Genomic DNA, 9,364 nt, shown 5'->3' with positions numbered 1-9,364 from the left:
TTGAGAATAATACACCTGCCTTGGATGGGGTTTTTGCAGTCTCCAACATCTTCAAAGGGAGGCTGCATGGGGAGGGAAATGTTTCTGCTGGCCTGGAAGGTTCCAGATAATTCCAGGTTAAATATTATCAGATTCATCTACCCAAATGTCTCATCTCAGGTGAAAGGCACCACTCTTTTCCTATCAAGGTCCTAACTTTCACATTTGAGATTATTCAAGCCTATGCATTTACTCTGGTAGCTCCGATATCCTTAAAATTAAATTCTGGGTCCCATTTTCAGCACATTCTGAAATAAGGTTATTGAATAAAAGGTTCTCTTTAAATATTCAACTGTCTAGTACAGTAATCATTAGCCACAAGTATCTAATGAGGACTTGAAATGTGGTTATTACAAACTGAGATATTCTAGAAGTGTAAAATACATACTTGATTTTGAAAACTTAGTCCAAAAATGTAAAGTAGCTTATTTTATATGTACATGTTGAAATTACAATATTTTGGATACACTGGGTTAAATAAAATATATTACGGAAATTAATTTCACCTGTTTCTATTTTTTAATTTGAGGCTACTAGAAGATATAAAATAACATATGTAGTTCATGTTATATTTCCATCGGACAGAATGATTCCATGGGGGCTCTCAGGCTTTCACAGTGATCCCTGGGTTAAGAATTAGCTAACTGAACTTATTCTTTTCACAAGAATTGTAAAGCAGCACAGAAGTCAGTCCATTTCAATTTTCATTTGTCAAGGTGCATAGAACTTTACGGTACAAAAAGTGAGCCTTAATGTGTAAAAATTCTTTTTAAAAATCCTTTATGGGGTGCCTGACTGTTCAGTTGGTGGAGCATACAACTCTCGATCTCAGGGTTGTGAGTTAGAACCCATGTTGGGTATAGAGATTACTTAAAAATAAAATCTTTTTAAAAAATCATTTAGGAGGTTGAGGAATCCAAGATGGAATACAGAATATGACAAAAGAGTCTAACTATATTACAAATCTATGAAATAATCTCACTGAAGGGAATGGTGCAAAAAGACGTTGATCTCAGTAACTTTGAACTGAGTGGAGTCTGTGAGACTAAAAGCAATAAGAACTCTACATAAGCACAGTACTCAGGGTGTTTCCCATGGGAGTACAGGTTAACATTTCTTTCTTTTTTTAAGAGAGAGAGCGAGAGAAAGCGAGAGACAGTATGAGTAGGAAAGAGGGCAGAAGGAGAGAGAGAGAATCTCAAGCTGGTTCCATGCTCAGCACGGAGCCCAATACAAGGCTCAATCCCATGACCCTGGCACCATGACCTGAGCTAAAATCAAAAGTCAGACACTCAATCAACTGAGCCACCCAGGTGTCCCAAAAGAAAGGTCTAACTTTTTAAAGTAGATCCACTCCCAGTATGGAGCCCACTGTGGGGTTTGAACTCATGACCCTGAGATCAAGATCTGAGCTGAGATCAAGAGTCAGATGCTTGACCAACTGAGCCACCCAGGCACCCCTGCAGGCTGACCATTCTGAGGCCACTATACATGTATACTAGAACTGAACAATTAAGTAACTGGGTTAGAGATGGTAGGAGTAATGTTTCTCATTGTTGGAGTGAGAGGTTACAGAGAAGCATGGGGAGGAGGTCAAAAAGATCTATATGGTAATGGATTAGAGTTGTAGACATTAGTATGAACTCACATTTGACTTAATGACTTAACACAAATGGTTACATAGCCAAATATTTATACATCTGTGCATATGCACATATATTTTATATGTATTTTATTGCTAAATCAGATGAAAGAGCCTGGAAGAATTAACACCTCAGTTGCAGCAAGCACACCAAGTGCTTAGATTTTGGTTTCTAATACCATTCTACAATAAAAGGAACCAGAATTCCTTAAAGAAATAGTTGATTCTAGGACAGGGGTGGAAAATAGATAAGATGATCCTGGAGCATTTGTATGCCAGAAAGCAAAGAAGTGCTCCAATAAAAAAAAAAAAAAGGCCAACAACTATGGGATATTTAAAGGCACACAAGACCCAACTGAAACAGTTCACAGCAGTGAAAGTTTAACAATTTGAGCAATAAAATAAGTAAAGTAGTATTTAACACTGTGAAATCATAAGTTAAATATCAGTGAGTCCTCACTAATGGGGGGGGGGGAGAAAGGCTTTCATAAGTGAATAAGTGAACAACAAAATACAAATATTCCATGCAGAAAAATTCCAAATAATTTATGTAGCTACTGTCAAAGAGGTCGAGCATAATCCACACTTTAGATAGTGGAGAAACCTCAAAAACACTACCTCTGCCAGATGATCAAGGTTAACATGGACAGTGATTAAGTCATCATCTTAGTTCAGGCTGCCATAATGAAATACCATAGACCAATGGCTTAAACAACCGAAATTTGTTTCTCAAAGTTCTGAATGTTGGGAAGTCCAAGGTCAAGATTCCAGAAAGGTAGATTTCATTCTGAGGTCTTTTCTCTTACCTTGTAGGTAGCTACTTTCTTACTCAGTGCTCATTTTACTCATTCTTCCTCCCCAAGTGTTTGTGCACTGTTGGGGAGAAAGAAAGAGTAAAATCTCTGGTGCCTCTTTATTAAGACATTAATACTATAATGAGGGTCTTTCCCTCTTGATCTCATCTAACCCTAGTTATTTCCCAAAAATCCCATCTCCAAATACTATCACATTGGGAGTTAGGGCTTTGACATATGAGTTTGAGGGGGACACAACATTCAGCCCATTGCATACATGTTGATAGTAAGTGATAAGAATGGCACTTTACCTCCATGGTCTTATTCTCAAAACCTCTTAACTACAGACTAGTCATAAGGAAAACATAAGACAAATCTCAATTTAAGGAGAGTATATAAAACACCTGACCAGTAATCAATCCTCAAACCTGTCACAGTCATCAAAAACAAAGAAAGTCTGAGAAACAGCCATAGCCATGATGATCCAAAGAGCTATAATAACTAAACGTAATGTGGTATCCTAAATGGGGTTCTAGAACAGCAAAAGAACATGAGGTAAAGACAAAGGAAATCTGAATAAAATATGACCTTTAATAATTATAAGAAATATACCATATCTATGTAAGATGTTAACAATAGGAGAAAGTGGGTGTGTGGTATATGGTAATTCTCTGTACTGCTTGAACAATTTTTTCTGTAAATCTGTTCAAAACTAAACATTTCTAAAAGTAAAACTTTGATGAGAATGGAGCTAGAATGTATTATGCTAAGCGAAATAAGTCAATCAGAGAAAGACAAATACTATATGATTTCACTCACATGTGGAATTTAAAAAACAAAACGGGTGAACATATGGGAAGCGGGACAAAAAGAGAAGAGAAGGAAACAAACCACAAAAGACCTTTAATGATAGAGAACAAACTGAGGGTTGATGGAGGGAAGAGAGTGGGGGATGGGTTAGTTGGGTGATGGGTACTAAGGAGGGCACTTGTGATGAGCACTGGATGTTGTATGTAAGTGATGAATCACTGAATTCTACCCCTGAAACCAATACTGCACTATATGTTAACTAAAATTTAAATTTATAAAAGGAAAAAAATAAAATAAAAATTTATTAAAAAGAAGACTCTGCTAGAAATTCTTCTACAATTGTTTTTAAGAATAATGATCAATGGGGTACCAGGGTGAGTCAGTTGGTTAAGCATCTGACACTTGATTTCGGTTCAGGTCATGACCTTGTGGTTCACGAGACCAAGCCCCGAGTTGGGTTCTGTGCTGACAGCACAGAGCCTGCTTGGGATTCTGTCTGTCCCTCTCTCTCTTCCCTTTCCCCCACTTGTGCTCTTTCTCTAAATAAATAAACTTTAAAAAGAATAATGGTTAAAATTAAAAATTTACTGGATTAGTTTAACAACAATATAGATACAGATAAAGAGAGAATTTATGAAATGGAAAATAGAAGGAAATATATAAAATGAGACATGGTAAAACAAAAGGATGGAAATATGAAAGAGTAACCCATAGAACATTTGGGGAAGGGTGGCAGGGCAATATATGTATACTTAGAAAAGAAGCAATAATTGAAGAGATAGTGGCATTAAAACACAGACGTCTTAAGGAGCCCAAGCAGAACAGTTTAAAAATGCATAAGATGGCAGGCTTGCAGTGAGTGGCTATCAGGAATGAAAACAGGTATGCCTGGAAAAGCAGTTTCTCTTCAAATCATCTTCTTTCATGCCACTTGATAAGCATCTTGATTCACCATGGCATTAGCATCAGTAAAATGGGTGATATCAACTATAACTATCTAGAAACATTTATTTCCAATTCAAAACAGAGATTTATATTGTGTTTGTCATAAATCTACATATTCTCCTCTTCCAGATGACTATAATTGCAAAGTAGAGCTTGCTTTGACATCTGATGGCAGGACAATAGTATGATACCACCCTTCTGTGGACATTCCATATGAACCTATAAAACCTATCCCTCAGCCAGATCCTGTACATAATAATGAAGAAACACATGATCAAGTGCTGAAAACCATATTAGAAGAAAAAAATGAACACTTTGAGCAAGGACCAATGATAGAACAACTTAGCGAAATGTTCTTCACTACTTAGCACCATCGGTATCCTCATAGACTGTATCATAGATTCAGTCATAGGAAACTGGAACCACCAAAAGACAGATGATATTGAGATTTTCAGGAATTAAAAGGATGTTATCTTGTATCTCATTTGCCATATGACAAAATGCAATTATGTTCACTGTTATGTAGCAAGACAATAATAAAATGTTTTTTCAGAAAGAAAGAAAGAAAGAAAGAAAGAAAGAAAGAAAGAAAGAAATTCAAACCAAAGCGCATGATGAAAATCCAAAAAACAAAGACAAAGAAAAACGTAGCTAACACAGCTAGAAAATAAATACTAATGGTGATCAAAAGAATAACAGTTAAGAATAATGACTCTCAACAGAAACAAGTCAGCAGGTAATGAGGTATTTATAAAACTCAGAAATAAACTGACAAGCTAGAATTGTATATTGGAGGAAAATATCCTTCAAGAATAAAAGTGAAATAAGGGTGCCTGAATGGCTCAGTCCGTTAAGCATCTGACTTCAGCTCAAGTCATGACAGTTTGTGGGTTCGAGCCCCACATCTGGCTCTGTGCTGACAGCTCAGAGCCTTGAGCCTGCTTCAGATTCTGTGTCTCCCTCTCTCTCTCTATCCTTTGCCTGCTTGTTCTCTGTCTCTCTCTTTCTCTGTCTCTCAAAAATAAACATTAAAAAAAGAATAAAAGTGAAATAAAGCCACTTTCAGACAAACAAAATCTGAAATAATTTGTCATTTGAAGACTTGCACTAAACAAAAATGATCCCAGATGGAAGGTCAGAGGATCTGATCCCAAAAATGATCCCAGGAAGGAATGAAGAACAATGAAAATGGTAAATATGTGGATAAATATGTAGAAAATATGAATAAATTCTGGATGTATAGAACAATAATAATGTCCTATTAAGTTTTAAACATAAAGAGAATTAAGATGTACAAAAATGATGCTACGTAAATTGAGATAAGCAGCAATTCAGTTAAAGTTTCAAAAATATTTGTGTTATCAAAGAACAGCATAATTTATATGGGACTTGGATAAATTTGACACACATTTCGTAATTTCTAGGGGATCTAGAACCATAATAAATAGTATATAACTTCCAAGATAATAAAGGGAGGAAATGAAGTAATGAAGCATAATCAATCCAAAAGAAGGCAACAGAGGAGATTAAAAAGGGACATGGCAGAGATGAGATAAATAGAAAATATATAAGGAGATGGTAGATTTAAACCCAAATATATTGGTACTTATACTAACTGTAAATTAACTTAAGGCTCCAATTCAAAAGCAAAGATTGTCAGACTGGACTTTTTCAAAGGATGTGTTGTTTACAAGAGAAGTCTAAAATAAAAGGATACAAGTAATTTGAAAGTAAAAGAATAGAAAAAGATACACATGCAAATATTCTCCTAAAAAATGTTAGATGCTATATTGATATTAGGAAAAGTAGGCTTTAAGGCAAAAAAAAATTTTTATAAAGATAGAAACTTAACAATAATAAAGGTTCAAATTACTAGGAAGATATTAAAAAATCAGACACCTATTGTAGGTATCTAATAGCATAGTCTTCTACAAAGCAAAAGCCGACTGAATTAAAAGGAAAAATAAGGGGTGCCTGGGTGGCTCAGTCGGTTTAGCGTTAGACTCTTGGTTTTGACTCAGGTCATGATCTCATGGTTTATGGGTTGGAGCCCCAAATCCAGCTCCACACTGACTGCTTGGGATTCTCTCTCTCCCTCTCTTTCTGCCCTTCCCCTGCTGGTGCTCTCTCTCTCTTTCTCTCTCTCTTTCTTCTCTCTCAAAATCAATAAATAAACTTTAAAAAAAGGAAAAATAGACAAATTGAAAATCATCACTATTTCCAACAAATCTCTCTTGGCAATGAAAAAAAATGAACACATAAAAAGTCACTATGGATATAAAATATTTGAGGAACACAATCAGAAAACTTGGCCTAATGGACATTTACAAAACACTGAAACCAATCACTATTATATATATATATATATATATATATATATACACACACACACACACACACACACACACACACACAATTTCTCAAAAAATGATTGAAATCATGCAGCATTGTCTCTAACTATGTTGTAGTTCAGCTGTAAATCAATACTCAAAAGGCAACCAGATTATCCCAGTCCTGAGAAGATGCTGAACAAGCAAGACTGTTGGCCCCCAGCTTCAAGGTCAACACTGAGGAAATTAGAGAGAAAACTTGGAGAAACCTTGAGATGACAGGGTTTGTTCTGAACGCCTGATGATTAAGTGGTGGCTGTGGCCAGTGGACCAGAAATCCTGACAAGACTGAGGAAGAATAAAATCAAAAAGAAACTATTGGCATTCTAGTCTTGTTTTTCTCTTGCCCTCCCTGAAGGAACAAACATATCTTCCTTCTGTCCCATTGTGACTCAGACTTCTGGTCCAGGTGTCCACTGAAGCAAAGTAAAGGCAGTATAGAGCCCTATACTACTGAGGATCTAGAAAAATAAACAGGGACCAACTAACCAAGGATATTCATTTTTCCATCCTTCCACCTCCAAATCCCCAAGGCTGGTAAGTTAAAATCTAAAAGTAATCTCTAATATCCAGATAATTGGAGATCTAAAAAGAGAGAAATAGTTTAAATGGAGAGAAGGAAATGGAGTTAAATTTCCTAGAACTAAAAAACTAGGAAAGAAAGACTTTGGACTGAAAAGGGTTCCAGAGAAGAGTAATGAGGAAAATGTCCAACTAGACATATTTTAGTGAAATTTGAGAATATCAAGGTCAAAGAAAAAATTCTTTTTTTAATATTAATGTTTATTTATTTTAGAGAGAGACAGAGACAGAGACAGAGTGCAAACGGGGGAGGGACAAAGAAGGGGGGGGACACAATTCAAAGCAGGCTCCAGGCTCCATGCTGTAGGCACAGAGCCCAACATGGGGCTCTAACTCACAAACTGTGAGAGCATAACCTGAGCTAAAACCAAGAGTCAGACGCTTAACCAACTAGCGCCACCCAGGTGCCCCAGAAAAAATTCTTAAAGTATAAACATAATACAGCCTCATGTATGGGAGGTAGATAGACACTAGATTTTCCAACAGCAATACTGGATACAAGCAGACAATGGAGTTACATTTTTAAAGTATTGAAGGAAAAGCCGCATTGTCATTCAAATAAATAAAAAACATTGAAATATACAAAGTATCAAAAGGTATCACTGAGATGCATAGTTAAAAGTGTCTTGGATGAATAATTTAAATAGAGGAAAGATCATGTAAATAATGCTCAAAACATAGGTAAATTAAAGGTTACTTAATTGTGCTATTTTAAAACTAACAAAACAAAAGCTAAGACTAAAGTAAAAGAAAATAATGCATCCATTTTAATCAAAAATCAAAATTCTAATTTTAAAGCCTATATAGTATCTAAATGTATAACTGTAAAATTCTTAGAAAGAGCATAACAGAAATTCTTTGTGACCTAGGGTTCAGTGAATAGTTCTTGTACATAATCCCAAAACCATTATCCATAAAAGCAAAAACAAAACAAAAAAAAAGATAAATTATATTTCATGGAAATTTAAAACTTTTGTTTACAAATGACGGTGTCCAGAGGATAAAAATAAAAGGCACCAAGTGGAAAAAAAATATTTGCAAATCACAAATTTAACAAAGGATTCATATCCAAAGAAATTCATATGCAAAGAAATCTCTAAACTTAACAGCAGGAAAACAAGCAATCCAAGGAGAAAATGAGAAAGTGACTTGAACAGACACTTCATCAAATAAGAAATGGGCATGGCAAAGAAACACATGAAAACATGTTCACCATCACTAGACATGAGGAGAATGCAAATGGAAAGCTGATGATATATCACTACACATCTATCAGAACAGCTAAAAGTAAAAGGACCGATGACACCAAATGTTGGTAAGGATGCAAAGAAACAGTATCTTTCACACATGCTACTGAGGATGTAAAATAGTACAGCAGTACAGTACTTGAAATCAGTCTGGCCATTTTTTTAAAAGTCAGACACAGACTTGCCATACAATCTAGTAACCACATGCCTACGCAGTTATTCTAGAGAAATCAAAATTTATGCTTACATGAAAATCTGTACAAAAATGTTCATATCAACTTTATTTGTAATAAAGTTCCCCAAACTGGAAACTACCCAAATGTCCTTCCATACATGAATAGTTAAGCAAATTTTGGTACATCCATAGCATGGAATACTATTCAGCAATTTTTTTTTTAATGAGCTATTGGTACAACAGTTTAGGTGGCTCTTAAGAGGATTGTACTGAGACGCCTGAGTGGCTCAGTCAGTTTAGCATCCAACCCTTGATTTCAGCTCAGGTCATGATCCCACAGTCATGGGATCAAGCCCTACATCAGGCTCTGTGCTGAACGTGGAGCCTGCTTAAGATTCTCTCTCTCAGGGCACCTGGGTGGCTCAGTCAAACATCCAACTTTGGCTCAGGTCATGATCTCACAGTTTCTGAGTTCAAGCCCTGAGTTGGGCTCTGTTCTGACAACTCAGAACCTGGAGCCCGCTTCAGATTCTGTCTCCCTCTCTCTCTCTGCTTCTGCTCCCCTGCTTGTGTTCTCTCTCTCTCTCAAAAATAAATAAAAACTTCTAAAAATTAAAAAAAAGATTCTCTCTTTCTACCCCTCTCCCTCTCCACCCCGTGACTTGCTCTTACTCTCTCTTTCTCTCAAAAAAAAAAAAAAAAAGGAAGGGGAGATTGAACTGAATGAAAAAACCCAATCC

At 36.0% G+C, this 9,364-nt stretch overlaps 1 pseudogene; it reads left to right on the top strand.

Moving 5' to 3' along the window:
• The first annotated feature begins 4,238 nt into the window (after positions 1–4,238).
• LOC124528369 (39S ribosomal protein L42, mitochondrial-like) lies at positions 4,239–4,670 on the top strand (annotated as a pseudogene).
• The last annotated feature ends 4,694 nt before the right edge of the window (positions 4,671–9,364 follow it).

The sequence above is a fragment of the Lynx rufus genome, unplaced genomic scaffold (genome assembly GCF_022079265.1).
Source record: "Lynx rufus isolate CCGP_SWC_20201006 ecotype Redwood Valley unplaced genomic scaffold, mLynRuf1.p SCAF_6, whole genome shotgun sequence".
Classification (NCBI taxonomy): domain Eukaryota; kingdom Metazoa; phylum Chordata; class Mammalia; order Carnivora; family Felidae; genus Lynx; species Lynx rufus.
Note: the sequence above shows the minus strand (reverse complement) of the source record. Positions and strands in the feature narration are given on the sequence as shown.